Consider the following 17449-nt stretch of genomic DNA (forward strand, 5'->3'; position numbering starts at 1 on the left):
CAAGGAACGGCTAAGGTCGATCCCTAGTATGTTCATGACTAGTGGTTCAGCTTCACATGACGATGGAAGCACTCCTCCCACTAAAAAAATCAAAAGAGTTAAGCTGGCAAAAGCACAGCGAAGAACTGTGCTTTCTAAGAAGATATCACAAATCCCCAAAGAGAGTCCAAGTGTGGTGGTGGTTGCGATGCCTGACCTTCCCAGCACTGGACGGGAAGAGGTGGCTCTTTCCACCATTTGCACGCCCCCTGCAAGTGCTGAAAGGAGCACCCACAGTCCACTTGCTGATATGCAAATTGAAGATGTCACTGTTGAAGTACAACAGGATGAGGATACTGGTGTAGCTGGCGCTGAGGAGGAAGTTGGCGAGGAGGATTCTGATGGTGATGTGGTTTGTTTAAATCAGGCTCCGGGGGAGACAGTTGTTGTCCGTGGGATGAAAAAGCCCATCACGGTCATGCCTGGGCAGAAGACCAAACATTCCACCTCTTTGGTCTGGCAATATTTCTATCCAAATCCGGACAACAACTGTCTTGCCATATGTACCATATGTAAAGGTGAAATAAGTAGGGGTAGGGACGTCAACCACCTAGGAACATCCTCCCTTATACGGCACCTGCAGCGCGTTCATAAAAAGTTACTGTCAAGTTCAGAAACTTTGGCTCAGACCGTAAGCAGTCCAGGGACACCTAAATCCCGTTGTCCTGTTGTATCCAAGCGCCTGCAAACCACACCGTCAACTCCCTCCTCGTCAATTTCCTCCTTAGTCAGGATCGGAAGTAGTCCTGCAGGCCATATCACTGGCATGACTGACTCTCCTATCCGGGATTCCTCCGGAGGATCCTGCATTGCTACGCCTACTGCTGCCGCTGCTGCTGTTGCTGCTGCTGCTGGGAGTCGTTCATCATCCCAGAGAGGAAGTAGGAACACCACTACTTTTACTAAACAATTGACCCTCCAACAGTCCTTAGCGAGGAGGATGAAGTACGACAGCAGTCATCCTGAAGCAAAACGTATAACTGAGGCCTTGACTGCTATGTTGGTGTTAGACGTGCGTCCGGTATCCGCCATTAGTGCAGTGGGATTTAGACAATTGATGGAGGTAGTGTGTCCCCGGTTCCAAATCCCGTCTAGATTCCACTTCACTAGGCAGGCGATACCGAGACTGTACAGAAACGTCAGAAAAAGTGTCCTCAGTGTCCTGAAAAATGCCGTTGTACACAATGTCCACTTAACCACGGACATGTGGACAAGTGGAACAGGGCAGACTAAGGACTATATGACTGTGACAGCCCACTGGGTAGATGTATCACCTTACGCAGCAACAGCAGCAGCGTCACCAGTAGCAGCATCTCAGAAACGCCAGCTCGTTACAAGGCAGGCTACGCTGTGTATCACCGGTTTCAGTAAGAGGCACACCGCCGACAACCTCTTAGAGAAACTGAGGGAAATCATCGCCCAGTGGCTTACCCCACTTAGACTCTCCTGGGGATTTGTGATATCTGACAACGCCACCAATATTGTGCGGGCATTACATCTGGGCAAATTCCAGCACGTCCCATGTTTTGCTCACACAATAAACTTGGTGGTGCAGAATTTTCTGAAAAGCGACAGGGGCGTGCAGGAGACGCTTTGGGTGGCCCGAAAAATTTCTGGCCACTTTCGCCATTCAGCGACTGCGTGCCGAAGACTGGAGCGCCAGCAAACACTCTTGAACCTGCCCCGCCATCACCTGAAGCAAGAGGTTGTGACGCGGTGGAACTCAACCCTCTATATGCTTCAGAGGATGGAGGAGCAGCAAAAGGCCATACAAGCCTATACATCCACCTATGACATAGGCAAAGGAGGGGGTATGCACCTGACTCAAGCGCAGTGGAGAATGATTTCCGTGTTGTGCAAGGTTCTTCAGCCCTTCGAACTTGCCACACGTGAAGTCAGTTCAGACACTGCCAGCTTGAGTCAGGTCATTCCCCTCATCAGGCTTTTGCAGAAGCAGCTGGAGAAAGTGAAGGAGGAGCTAAGACGGAGCGATTCCGCTCGGCATGTGGGACTTGTGGATGAAGCCCTTCATTCGCTTTGCCAGGATTCCAGGGTGGTCAATCTGTTGAAATCAGACCACTACATTTTGGCCACCGTGCTCGATCCTAGGTTTAAAGCCTATGTGGTGTCTCTCTTTCCGGCCGACACAAGCCTGCAGAGGTGCAAAGACCTGCTGGTGAACACACTGTCAGCTGAAGCGGAACGTGACACGTCAATGGCTCCTTCTTCATTTTCTCCCGCAACTGGGGCTGCCAGGAAAAAACTTAGGTATCCTAAGCAACCCGCTGGCGGTGATGCAGGGCAGGCAGGACCAAGTTTGGACATCTGGTCCGGACTGAAGGACCTGGCAACAATTTCTGACATGTCTACTGTCACTGCATATGATACTGTCACCATTGACAGAATGGTGGAGGATTACATCGGTGACAGCATCCAAGTAGGCATGTCAGACAGTCCATACCTGTACTGGCAGGAAAAAGAGGCAATTTGGAGGCCCCTGTACAAACTGGCTCTATTTTACCTGAGTTGCCCCCCCTCCAGTGTGTACTCCGAAAGAGTGTTTAGTGCAGCCGGGAACCTTGTCAGCGAAAGGCGTAGGAGGTTGCTTCCACAGAATGTGGAGAAGATGATGTTCATCAAAATGAATTATCAGCTCTTCCAGGGAGACCAGCCTCCAGAAGGTACAGAGGGACCTGTGGTGGTGGATTCAAGTGGGGACGAGTTAATACTTTGTGAGGATGAGGATGTACACACTGAAGAGGGTGAGGAATCGGTGGATGAGGAGGATGAGGATGACATCTTGCCTCCGTAGAGCCAGTTTGTGCAGGGACACATTAATTGCCAGCTTGTTTTGTGGGGGCCCAAACGAACCAATCATTTCAGCCACAGTTGTGTGGCAGACCCTGGCGCTGAAATGATTGATTTGTTAAAGTGTGCATGTCCTGTTTATACAACATAAGGGTGGGTGGGAGGGCCCAAGGACAATTCCATCTTGCACCTCTTTTTTTCTTTGCATTATGTACAGTTTGGGGCCTAGTTTTTCTAACTGCCATCCTGCCTGCCACTGCAGTGTCACTCCTAGATGGGTCACGTGTTTGTGCCGCCCACTCGTGTCGCTTAGCATAGTCATCCAGCTACCTCGGTGCAACCTTTTGGACATAAAAACACTATTGTGAGGTGTGAGGTGTTCAGAATAGACTGGAAATGAGTGGAAATTAAGGTTATTGGGGTTAATAATAGCATAGGAGCAGAAAAACCTACAAATTCTGTGATTTTAGCTGTTTTTATGCTTTTTTTCAAAAAAATACAGATCCAAAACACAAAACCCAGAACCCAAAACACGGAAGGGTGGTTTTGGCAAAACCAATCCAGATCCAAAACACGAAGAAAGATCCAGATCCAAAACCAAAACACAAAACACGAAAAGTGGCCGGTGCACACCCCTAATAAACAGGACATGCACACTTTAACAAACCAAACATTTCAGCGCCAGGGTCTGCCACACGACTGTGGCTGAAATGATTGGTTTGTTTGGGCCCCCACAAAACAAGCTGGCAATTAATCTGTCCCTGCACAAACTGGCTCTACGGAGGCAAGATGTCGTCCTCATCCTCCTCATCCACCGATTCCTCACCCTCTTCAGTGTTGTGTACATCCTTATCCTCACAGAGTATTAATTCGTCCCCGCTGGAATCCACAACCACAGGTCCCTATGTACGTTCTGGAGGCTGGTCTCCCTGGAAGAGTTGATAATTCATTTTATGAACATCATCTTCTCCACATTTTGTGGAAGCAACCTCCTACGCCTTTCGCTGACAAGGTTCCCGGCTGCACTAAACACTCTTTCGGAGTACACACTGGAGGGGGGGCAACTCAGGTAAAATAGAGCCAGTTTGTACAGGGACCTCCAAATTGCTTCTTTTTCCTGCCAGTACAGGTACGGACTGTCTGACATGCCAACTTGGATGCTGTCACCGATGTAATCCATTAACAGACAGACGCACGCTTGTCGCTGCTGCTTTGAGGAAGCAAGTGCGGCTACAGCCCACACAATTCACAAAGACAGAAAAAAAAAGAAGAATTTTTTTATTGTTTGTGGAGCGCACTTTGAGGGTTACACCACCCTTTAACAGACAGACGCACGCTTGTCGCTGCTGCTTTGAGGAAGCAAGTGCGGCTACAGCCCACACAATTCACAAAGACAGAAAAAAAAAAGAAGAATTTTTTTATTGTTTGTGGAGCGCACTTTGAGGGTTACACCACCCTTTAACAGACAGACGCACGCTTGTCGCTGCTGCTTTAAGGATGCAGGTGCGGCTACAGCCCACACATTTCACAAAGACAAAAAAAAAGAAGAATATTTTTATTGTTTGTGGAGCACACTTTGAGGGTTACACCACCCTTTAACAGACAGACGCACGCTTGTCACTGCTGCTTTAAGGATGCAGGTGTGGCTACAGCCCACACATTTCACAAAGAGAAAAAAAAAGAAGAATTTTTTTATTGTTTGTGGAGCGCACTTTGAGGGATACACCACCCTTTAACAGACAGACGCACGCTTGTCGCTGCTGCTTTAAGGATGCAGGTGCGGCTACAGCCCACACATTTCACAAAGAGAAAAAAAAAGAAGAATTTTTTTATTGTTTGTGGAGCGCACTTTGAGGGTTACACCACCCTTTAACAGACAGACGCATGCTTGTCGCTGCTGCTTTGAGGATGCAGGTGGAATCTAGATGGGATTTGGAACCGGGGACACACTACCTCCATCAATTGTCTAAATCCCACTGCACTAATGGCGGATACCAGACGCACGTCTAACACCAACATAGCAGTCAAGGCCTCAGTTATATGTTTTGCTTCAGGATGACTGCTGTCGTACTTCATCCTCATCGCTAGGGACTGTTGGAGGGTCACTTGTTTAGTAAAAGTAGTGGTGTTCCTACTTCCTCTCTGGGATGATGAACAACTCCCAGCAGCAGCAACAGCACTAGGAGGAAGTGGTTCTTGATCTTTCCCTATTTTATTTTTATCGGAGAAAGTTTGGTCCTCCATTTATGTTATATTGATATATACGTGCGGCTAAGGCGCACACAAACACAGAAAATATTTTTTTATTTTTGCTGGAGAGTAGTGCACTTTGTTGGGTACACCACCCTTTAAGAAATGAGCCAGCCGGCTCTTTACTTATGGGACACAAGCGCACGCTTGGCACTGCTCCTTTGTTGATGCACGTGCAGCCACAGTGCACACAATTCACAAACACAGAAAATATTTTTTTATTTCGTTTGGAGTGTACTTTGGGGGTTACAGCACCCTTTAACAGTCAAGCCAGCCGGCCCTTTACTTATGACACAGGCGCACGCTTGGCACTACTTTGTTGATGCACGTGCGGCTACTGCGCACGCAATTCACAAACACAGAAAATATTTTTTTATTTGGTTTGGAGTGTACTTTGGGGGTTACAGCACCCTTTAACGGTCAAGCCAGCCGGCCCTTTACTTATGACACAGGCGCACGATTGGCACTACTTTGTTGATGCACGTGCGGCTACTGCGCACACAATTCACAAACACAGAAAATATTTTTTTATTTGGTTTGGAGTGTACTTTGGGGGTTACAGCACCCTTTAACGGTCAAGCCAGCCGGCCCTTTACTTATGACACAGGCGCACGATTGGCACTACTTTGTTGATGCACCAGTGAGAGCATACATCACTAAGGGAAGGGCAGATCAGAATGACCATTCAGACTTTGGGCCTGATTCAGACCCACTCGTGAGCTCATAGTGCTCGCAAGCGTGTCGATGGTCGGCCAGTGGGCACGCGCGGCGTGTGCAATGCACGTGCGCGAGCCCCGGTGCGAGTGAGGACTTCACTCGCCCCGGGGCTCGCTACAAAACGGGGCGGCTGTCGATGTTGATTGACAGCTTGCCCGTTTTGTAGGCGGGGAGGGGGGTGGCTGGACAAATGGAGGCGTTCCCGAAGGAATGCCTGATGTTTGTGGGCGGCCCTACTGACATAATTTGTGATGTCAGTAGTGAACTTCCTGCTCTGTTAGAGCAGGAAGTTCACTCGGGCTTGCGGGAACCGAGACCCTACCACAAGGGTCTCGTCACAAGCCCGATGGTCATGATAATCGCGACCATCGCCAGGCCGCAGCTATGCGAGCGGCCTGGAGGCGGATTTTTAAAAAAAAATCCACCCTGATTCAGAGTGAGTGCTCGCAAATAGCGAGCACCTCTGAATCAGGCCCTTTGTCAGAAGTGTCAGGTAGCTAATTGGTAACTAGTGGGTGGTGCATGAGCACAGTGCTGTTATGTGTCTAACCTCTGCCCCACTAAATACGACAGGACTTATTAGGTCTTCCAAACTATTTAGCAATTTCTGGCCCTTTACACTGTAAAATAGAGGGTTCTTATTTATTGTACTGGCATTTTTAAAGCAGTCTAGCTTTGAGATGAAAATGCCTGTTAGTGCCATTTTAAATTTTCCCTTCCAACCCGCCAGCAAGGGATGGTGGATTACAGAAGCCACTACTAAAATAAAACCTGAAAACTCTCCTGAAATGTAATATTTCCAATGAGCTGCAAGCTGCATTATAATTGGCTCCTACCTGGCTACCACACTGGAGCTTAATATGGTACTTTCTCATCATCTTTCTGGGGATAGGATAGGTAGATGCAAAATAGAAAAGCGATATGCCCGCTCTCGGTTTTACCCATACTGTACATGGTACCAGTTGCATGGCAATATTAATGGCATATGTACACAAAACAGAAAGATTTTTGCTATTGGCGCAGATTAAAACAATATACTGCAAATCTGGGTGTATATAGCAAATAAAAGCATGTGGATTTTGTTCATATTTTGATGAAAATATTTAAACTTCGTCAAGGGACCAAAATCTCTGCAAATTCCTATACCAGCATAAATGCCGAACACACCACTACATTGCAGTTAAATGCACTCACCTGTCAGGTAGGAATCGGTATGATTTACCACCGGACCCATGCCCGGTGGTTGTAATCCCGACAGCGGCATCCCGGAAGAGGAGGAAATCCCGATCGTCCAAGGTAAGTATTGTCAAACCTAATTCTACACCCTAACCCTCCCTTAGGGGTGCCTAACCCTAATCTTCCCCCCAGTGCCTAACCCTAATCCCCCCCTAAATGCCTAAACCTAACCCCCCCTTCCCCGTTGCCTAAACCTAAGTCCCCCGGGGGGGTGCCTAATCCTGACCTCCCCCCGGGGGTGCTTAATTCTAGCCCCCCCTTCCCCTAGCCTAAACCTAACCTCCCGGGAAGGGGGTGCATAATCCTATGTTCCCGCACACTTACCCAGTAAAGTAGACAGGCTTCTTGATACAATTCTCATTGATCTCATTATGCATAATGTTGCAAATTACGACACCATGATAGATCCTGTAGACCATGGCCAGATGGGTGCTATCCCGGGCATTCTCTCCGGGATCTCAGAGCAGACATTTAAAATGTAGGTAAGAATGTGAATGTCCTTAAGGCAAATTTAGACGTGTCTTAGGTATTAAAATAAGACACAATTAAGCAATTAAATAACTTCAAGCAATACTTTTAGAACATACATGAAGTGTGTCCTAGCCAGAATATTTTGCTATCTTAAAGAGATAATGTTAAATGTTATCCCTCCATGTCTGCCACTTATTTGCCTTCTCTTTGTCATATGTTCAGATCTCTCAAAATGTGTACCTACATGAAATCACACATGTCATTAGCCATTAGGTCTATTGTAGCATAACAGGATTACCACACTTTATTTATTGATTGACAAAAAGCGTTGGGAGCATATAGACTATGGGTAAGAGAAAGCCAATAATTAATCTGTATTGGATTAGTTACAAATACAGCCCTATTATAATGGGTACACACTGGCCGACATATCGGTCGGTCAATTGAATGGGCGATATATTGTGTGTGCGCACGGGCATATTAAGAGAGGAGGGGGCCCGTGTGCAGTCTTCATCCGGTGTCCCCTCCTCCTCGCCCGGCTGCTGGCAGCGCATTGAAGGCCTGATTCAGCAAGGAATGCAAGCAAGAGAACGCACGCACTCGGCCGATGTTTTTGCACTGTGCACGCATATGCGTCGCACTGCATGTGCGCGAACTAGCTAGTGTGACCGGGTAAGGGTACGCAGACTACATGCAGTGTGTATGCAGACCATTCCAATAATGATTGACAGGAAGTGCCGTTTGTGGGTGGTAACGGGGGGTGGTCGGCCAAACGCAAGCGTGCCAGTGTGTTTGAACGCCGTTGCAGGGGCGTGCATAAATTAGCCATTGCGAGGTCCTACGCTGCCTGAGCTCTCACTGCGTGCAGGAAGTTGCTGAAATCCTGAGTGAGGTTAGGTCAACCACTATTATGCTAATGTGTTCGATGGTTCTCGATGTTACCGATGTTTCTGCTATCTTGCAGACTACTCAGGCTGTGTGTAAAGGGAGGTTGGTGGCATTAAATATTGCTGGGAGTCTGCATCTTGTGTTTCGGTTGCTGTGCGTATGCACTGATTAGTATATTTTCTCAGTGTCTGGGTGCGTGCGTTCTCTCACTTGTGTTCCTTGCTGAATCAAGCCCAAAGTGCAGCAGACTTTGTGCTCAGTGTGCTGCCAGCTATGCCGGAGTCTGCCGCGCCATTTTCCCGGTGATCACCTCACTGCACCTGTGCAAAACGCTGGGAACATGGCTGTGGCAGCCATTTTCCAGGAGATTTGTAGAGGGATGGTACCGCTGATGCAGGACTCCGGAAAGGTAAGTTTTTAATAAATGGGTGCAGGGTGTGAGACCCCTATGGACTCAGGGGCCCATGTGCACCGCACACCCTGCACCCATTATAGATACGCCCTTGTGTATGCATTGGCCAGTGTGTACAGACGATAAGTCTGTGAACGACAATCGTTCACAGACATATTGCGGTGGCTGTGCAGCACAGCCAATGCCCAATATATCTGCAGATATATCTGCACATCATACTGTGCGTACGGGCGGTCCACAACCAAAGTGTGTATGTACTTACCAATCGTCAGATAAGATGGTGTATCGGCCGGATGACCGATCTGTCGTCCCACCTTTACTAGCACCGTCATAGAAATTAGTTTATAATAGAAATAATAAATATTTCAATTAGACAAATACAATGGAAAAGTAAAAAATATACCTTTACAATCCATTTATAGCTGCACCAGTGTATGCAAGTGTAAATGTCAAAACAAATATTAATGATTACCCCTGACATCAGAAGCTGAATTCTTGTCCCATGGTGTGGACCAGGTGAAAGAAAATGACAGAAGATGGATGGTACTGTACATTTGGTGCAACGGAGAAGACAACAAAGCACATCCACACATAATGCTTTTATAAATGTATATGTGTATTTTCAATCTCCCTTTAATATTTCCAGATTATTGTTTAAATAACCACAATAATAATTGCAAAAAATCAGCTGAATTCTAAGCCATCCTTTGTTTTATTTCCTATAATAATAAAAACAGTATAATTTTGCTGGTTACCTAATGAGGTGGATTGCATTACCTCTTTCTCCTCAGTTCTGGCATTGGTTTTCCAGGATTTATTTTGTTTTGTGTTGTGCTGAAGAAAAAAAAAATGGATCGATAAGAGTGCAAATAAAAACACAGGGAAATCAGTTTATGTTACGTAGGTGAATTGCAGCAGTAAAGTCATTGCAGTTTGACTTTGTACAAAAAGGGTCACTGAACAGAAGGTCAAGCAGATGGCTATTTCCATTTCAAAGATGCTATCAAAAGGCCAAGAGTCAGTTGATCCAGCAGCCCTTTAGCAAACACGATTTGCTGCCTGCCCATTTAAGATATATTTTGTATGCTAAAATAGTTTTCAGAGCACTCTTAGTCCATTACCTATCTTTCCATAAGTAGTTTAAGTAGGCGTGACCAAATACGCGAGCTGAAAAGACAAGAATCAAGCTGTCTTGGGGTCCATTTTTTTTAACCCCAAATCATTGTACCATCAGAGCTGTGATGTTGTGGGTAACTAGGACACTTGGTTATTATTTTTTTGTTCAATTGTATATAGTGTTTTCATTTCTAGGGAAATGTGATTTTCCTAAAAATTAATGTTGAAGAATGTTAAAACTGTAATGATAAAATAATACACTATTTATATTAGATACATTTACGATCGTCCCAGTTGATATGCTTTGTTTTATAAAGTCATTATCATTTATTTTATTTGAACATTTTGTTTATTTATTTTATATATGCTTAACCTGTTTGTTTAACAATGTATTTTTTTTTAGTAATATATTAATATTAAAGCCAATCAATAAGGAAACTCATATCCATCACTTTATATTAAACAAAGAAACTAGAGATGTCAATCTCTACGTTCTCAATATGTGTTACATTTACCCCATGGGGCACCTCAGATGGACTCAACGGTGTCCTGAGTCTTTTTAACATTACACTTAGATATATAGAATAAGCATACACAAAGCAATCAGTAGATGTAAATGCCTGAAGAGAGACTTGTAGAAATGTGCAGAGATTATAGGGCATTAGTATAAATGTACACAATTTAGGAGATACCTGGTAAATATTAAAAGTGTATATGTTAAATATGATCTAATCTATACAAAATGACCTAAGCTCAGAAGAAACAGAATTCTAGATGACTATTTAGGGTCAACATTCTATTAAATGTCATGATCTCTCTAGCACTGGGGGAAATGTAATAGGTTCCGAGTTTACAAATGTGCCGATCTTAGGTGATCTTCCTGCAGGATTCAAAGAAGTGAGTTTTTGAGACATTATTGAGATCTACCCAGAATAACATGACAATCCATGTTATGGGTCCCAACCCTTAGGTTAATATGAAAATAATGTCCCTTGGTGAAGAATAATTAAATTGCACCAAACTATAGATCTATATTTACGAGACAGACATTATAATACATTTTCTGCTCATTCTGTCATTATGCGCTGCACAAAGACTTTATGGGAGAAATGTATGAGAATAGTAGTCAATGAAGTGTGCATACGCTTTCTAAACAGCATATAGCGGCACTTCACATCACTTACTATTGTCTTTCCTCCAAACCAGGCGATGATACAGAACCACACTCTGAATGGATAGAAATCTGAAGAGGATATTCATCTCAGATACGGATAGCCTCTAATGGAAGAATGAGATTGTTCTTCAAATGTGTAATACTATGCAAAGAGCTTTCTATGCTTGCTGCCCTCCCTTGTTGTGTATACTACACGCAACCTCTGATACTGTGTTATATCAACACTCTCTTCTTTGGTCACTTATAAAAGGCATCTTAACGACTAAATGTAGGTCTCTGCTGATGTGTTGCTAGGTAGCTAATTACTTGGACTTGTGACCTGCACACTTGTAATAAAGCCCAACATATACACTAGCATGAGACAAATAAATGGAAAATGAAAATAAAATCAGAGGCTGATGAAAACTGTTTCCGACAACACACTCTACAGAGGTATTGTATAAAGACTCCAAAAATTCATATAATACTATGTTTAAAATATTTACATTCAATACATATTATTTTCTATAACATAGATATTGGCAACACACACTGGGAATTACATTAGTTAACATAATACAAAATAAACATAATAAGGAAAGGTAATATGCAGTATATATATATATATATATTAGGGGTGTGCACCGGCCACTTTTCGTGTTTTGTGTTTTGGTTTTGGATCTGGATCTTTCTTCGTGTTTTGGATCTGGATTGGTTTTGCCAAAACCACCCTTCCGTGTTTTGGGTTCTGGGTTTTGTGTTTTGGATCTGTATTTTTTTTTAAAAAAGCATAAAAACAGCTAAAATCACAGAATTTGTTGGTTTTTCTGCTCCTATGCTATTATTAACCTCAATAACCTTAATTTCCACACATTTCCAGTCTATTCTGAACACCTCACACCTCACAATAGTGTTTTTATGTCCAAAAGGTTGCACCGAGGTAGCTGGATGACTATGCTAAGCGACACGAGTGGGCGGCACAAACACGTGACCCATCTAGGAGTGACACTGCAGTGGCAGACAGGATGGCAGTTAGAAAAACTAGGCCCCAAACTGTACATAATGCAAAGAAAAAAAAGAGGTGCAAGATGGAATTCTCCTTGGGCCCTCCCACCCACCCTTATGTTGTATAAACAGGACATGCACACTTTAACAAATCAATCATTTCAGCGCCAGGGTCTGCCACACAACTGTGGCTGAAATGATTGGTTCATTTGGGCCCCCACAAAACAAGCTGGCAATTAATGTGTCCCTGCACAAACTGGCTCTACGGAGGCAAGATGTCATCCTCATCCTCCTCATCCACCGATTCCTCACCCTCTTCAGTGTGTACATCCTCATCCTCACAAAGTATTAACTCGTCCCCACTTGAATCCACCACCACAGGTCCCTCTGTACCTTCTGGAGGCTGGTCTCCCTGGAAGAGCTGATAATTCATTTTGATGAACATCATCTTCTCCACATTCTGTGGAAGCAACCTCCTACGCCTTTCGCTGACAAGGTTCCCGGCTGCACTAAACACTCTTTCGGAGTACACACTGGAGGGGGGGCAACTCAGGTAAAATAGAGCCAGCTTGTACAGGGGCCTCCAAATTGCCTCTTTTTCCTGCCAGTACAGGTATGGACTGTCTGACATGCCTACTTGGATGCTGTCACCGATGTAATCCTCCACCATTCTGTCAATGGTGACAGTATCATATGCAGTGACAGTAGACATGTCAGAAATTGTTGCCAGGTCCTTCAGTCCGGACCAGATGTCCAAACTTGGTCCTGCCTGCCCTGCATCACCACCAGCGGGTTGCTTAGGATACCTAAGTTTTTTCCTGGCAGCCCCAGTTGCGGGAGAAAATGAAGAAGGAGCCGTTGACGTGTCACGTTCCGCTTCAGCTGACAGTGTGTTCACCAGCAGGTCTTTGCACCTCTGCAGGCTTGTGTCGGCCGGAAAGAGAGACACCACATAGGCTTTAAACCTAGGATCAAGCACGGTGGCCAAAATGTAGTGGTCTGATTTCAACAGATTGACCACCCTGGAATCCAAGTTCGAAGGGCTGGAGAACCTTGCACAACACGGAAATCATTCTCCACTGCGCTTGAGTCAGGTGCATACCCCCTCCTTTGCCTATGTCATAGGTGGATGTATAGGCTTGTATGGCCTTTTGCTGCTCCTCCATCCTCTGAAGCATATAGAGGGTTGAGTTCCACCGCGTCACAACCTCTTGCTTCAGGTGATGGCGGGGCAGGTTCAAGAGTGTTTGCTGGCGCTCCAGTCTTCGGCACGCAGTCGCTGAATGGCGAAAGTGGCCAGAAATTTTTCGGGCCACCCAAAGCGTCTCCTGCACGCCCCTGTCGCTTTTCAGAAAATTCTGCCCCACCAAGTTTATTGTGTGAGCAAAACATGGGACGTGCTGGAATTTGCCCAGATGTAATGCCCGCACAATATTGGTGGCGTTGTCAGATATCACAAATCCCCAGGAGAGTCTAAGTGGGGTAAGCCACTGGGCAATGATTTCCCTCAGTTTCTCTAAGAGGTTGTCGGCGGTGTGCCTCTTACTGAAACCGGTGATACACAGCGTAGCCTGCCTTGTAACGAGCTGGCGTTTCTGAGATGCTGCTACTGGTGATGCTGCTGCTGTTGCTGCGTAAGGTGATACATCTACCCAGTGGGCTGTCACAGTCATATAGTCCTTAGTCTGCCCTGTTCCACTTGTCCACATGTCCGTGGTTAAGTGGACATTGTGTACAACGGCATTTTTCAGGACACTGAAGACACTTTTTCTGACGTTTCTGTACAGTCTCGGTATCGCCTGCCTAGTGAAGTGGAATCTAGATGGGATTTGGAACCGGGGACACACTACCTCCATCAATTGTCTAAATCCCACTGCACTAATGGCGGATACCGGATGCACGTCTAACACCAACATAGCAGTCAAGGCCTCAGTTATACGTTTTGCTTCAGGATGACTGCTGTCGTACTTCATCCTCCTCGCTAAGGACTGTTGGAGGGTCAATTGTTTAGTAAAAGTAGTGGTGTTCCTACTTCCTCTCTGGGATGATGAACGACTCCCAGCAGCAGCAACAGCAGCAGCGGCAGCAGTAGGCGTAGCAATGCAGGATCCTCCAGAGGAATCCCGGATAGGAGAGTCAGTCATGCCAGTGACATGGCCTGCAGGACTACTTCCGATCCTGACTAAGGAGGAAATTGACGAGGAGGGAGTTGACGGTGTGGTTTGCAGGCGCTTGGATACAACAGGACAACGGGATTTAGGTGTCCCTGGACTGCTTACGGTCTTAGCCAAAGTTTCTGAACTTGACAGTAACTTTTTATGAACGCGCTGCAGGTGCCGTATAAGGGAGGATGTTCCTAGGTGGTTGACATCCCTACCCCTACTTATTTCACCTTTACATATGGTACATATGGCAAGACAGTTGTTGTCCGGATTTGGATAGAAATATTGCCAGACCAAAGAGGTGGAATGTTTGGTCTTCTGCCCAGGCATGACCGTGATGGGCTTTTTCATTCCACGGACAACAACTGTCTCCCCCGGAGCCTGATTTAAACAAACCACATCACCATCAGAATCCTCCTCGCCAACTTCCTCCTCAGCGCCAGCTACACCAGTATCCTCATCCTGTTGTACTTCAACAGTGACATCTTCAATTTGCATATCAGCAAGTGGACTGTGGGTGCTCCTTTCAGCACTTGCAGGGGGCGTGCAAATGGTGGAAAGAGCCACCTCTTCCTGTCCAGTGCTGGGAAGGTCAGGCATCGCAACAACCACCACACTTGGACTCTCCTTGGGGATTTGTGATATCTTCTTAGAAAGCACAGTTCTTCGCTGTGCTTTTGCCAGCTTAACTCTTTTGATTTTTTTAGTGGGAGGAGGGCTTCCATCGTCATGTGAAGCTGAACCACTAGTCATGAACATACTAGGGATCGACCTTAGCCGTTCCTTGCAACTCCGTGTCGTAAATGGCATATTTTCAAGTTTACGTTTCTCTTCAGCTGATTTAAATGTCTTTTTCAAGGTCATTTTCCTGAACTTTGCCATTTGGGATTGTATGTGCCCTCTACTATGACATTGGACATCGGCCTTGGCAGACGACGTTGATGGCATGTTATCGTCTATGTCATGACTAGTGGCAGCAGCTTCAGCACTAGGAGGAAGTGGTTCTTGATCTTTCTCTGTTTTATTTTTATCGGAGAAAGTTTGGTCCTCCATTTATGTTATATCGATTTGATATATACGTGCGGCTAAACACAGAAAATAATTTTTTTTTTGGTTTGGACTGGAGTGTACTTTCGGGGGTTACAGCACCCTTAACGGTCAAGCCAGCCTGCCCTTTACTTATGACACAGGCGCACGCTTGGCACTACTTTGTTGATGCTACTGCGCACACAATTCACAAACACAGAAAATATATTTTTTTTGGTTTGGACTGGAGTGTACTTTGGGGGTAACAGCACCCTTTAACGGTCAAGCCAGCCGGCCCATTACTTATGACACAGGCGCACGCTTGGCACTACTTTGTTGATGCACATGCGGCTACTGCGCACACAATTCACAAACACAGAAAATAATTTTTTTTTTGGTTTGGACTGGAGTGTACTTTCGGGGGTTACATCACCCTTTAACGGTCAAGCCAGCCGGCCCTTTACTTATGACACAGGCGCACGCTTGGCACTACTTTGTTGATGCACGTGCGGCTACTGCGCACACAATTCACAAACACAGAAAATAATTTTTTTTTTGGTTTGGACTGGAGTGTACTTTCGGGGGTTACAGCACCCTTAACGGTCAAGCCAGCCGGCCCTTTACTTATGACACAGGCGCACGCTTGGCACTACTTTGTTGATGCACGTGCGGCTACTGCGCACACAATTCACAAACACAGAAAATAATTTTTTTTTGGTTTGGATTGGAGTGTACTTTCGGGGGTTACAGCACCCTTTAACGGTCAAGCCTGCCGGCCCTTTACTTATGACACAGGCGCACGCTTGGCACTACTTTGTTGATGCACGTGCGGCTACTGCGCACACAATTCACAAACACAGAAAATAATTTTTTTTTGGTTTGGATTGGAGTGTACTTTCGGGGGTTACAGCACCCTTTAACGGTCAAGCCAGCCGGCCCTTTACTTATGACACAGGCGCACGCTTGGCACTACTTTGTTGATGCACGTGCGGCTACTGGGCACACAATTCACAAACACAGAAAATAATTTTTTTTTGGTTTGGACAGGAGTGTACTTTCGGGGGTTACAGCACCCTTTAACGGTCAAGCCAGCCGGCCCTTTACTTATGACACAGGCGCACGCTTGGCACTACTTTGTTGATGCACGTGCGGCTACTGCGCACACAATTCACAAACTCAGAAAATAATTTTTTTTTTGGTTTGGACTGGAGTGTACTTTGGGGGTTACAGCACCCTTTAACGGTCAAGCCAGCCGGCCCTTTACTTATGACACAGGCGCACGCTTGGCACTACTTTGTTGATGCACGTGCGGCTACTGCGCACACAATTCACAAACACAGAAAATAATTTTTTTTTTGGTTTGGACTGGAGTGTACTTTCGGGGGTTACAGCACCCTTAACGGTCAAGCCAGCCGGCCCTTTACTTATGACACAGGCGCACGCTTGGCACTACTTTGTTGATGCAAGTGCGGCTACTGCGCACACAATTCACAAACACAGAAAATTATTTTTTTTTTGGTTTGGACTGGAGTGTACTCTCGGGGGTTACAGCACCCTTAACGGTCAAGCCAGCCGGCCCTTTACTTATGACACAGGCGCACGCTTGGCACTACTTTGTTGATGCACGTGCGGCTACTGCGCACACAATTCAGAAACACAGAAAATAATTTTTTTTTTGGTTTGGACTGGAGTGTACTTTCGGGGGTTACAGCACCCTTAACGGTCAAGCCAGCCGGCCCTTTACTTATGACACAGGCGCACGCTTGGCACTACATTGTTGATGCACGTGCGGCTACTGCGCACACAATTCACAAACACAGAAAATAATTTTTTTTTGGTTTGGATTGGAGTGTACTTTCGGGGGTTACAGCACCCTTTAACGGTCAAGCCTGCCGGCCCTTTACTTATGACACAGGCGCACGCTTGGCACTACTTTGTTGATGCACGTGCGGCTACTGCGCACACAATTCACAAACACAGAAAATAATTTTTTTTTGGTTTGGATTGGAGTGTACTTTCGGGGGTTACAGCACCCTTTAACGGTCAAGCCAGCCGGCCCTTTACTTATGACACAGGCGCACGCTTGGCACTACTTTGTTGATGCACGTGCGGCTACTGGGCACACAATTCACAAACACAGAAAATAATTTTTTTTTGGTTTGGACA

This window comes from Taudactylus pleione, unplaced genomic scaffold, assembly GCF_031769625.1.
Source record: "Taudactylus pleione unplaced genomic scaffold, aTauple2 ptg000022l, whole genome shotgun sequence".
In the NCBI taxonomy this organism is placed as follows: domain Eukaryota; kingdom Metazoa; phylum Chordata; class Amphibia; order Anura; family Myobatrachidae; genus Taudactylus; species Taudactylus pleione.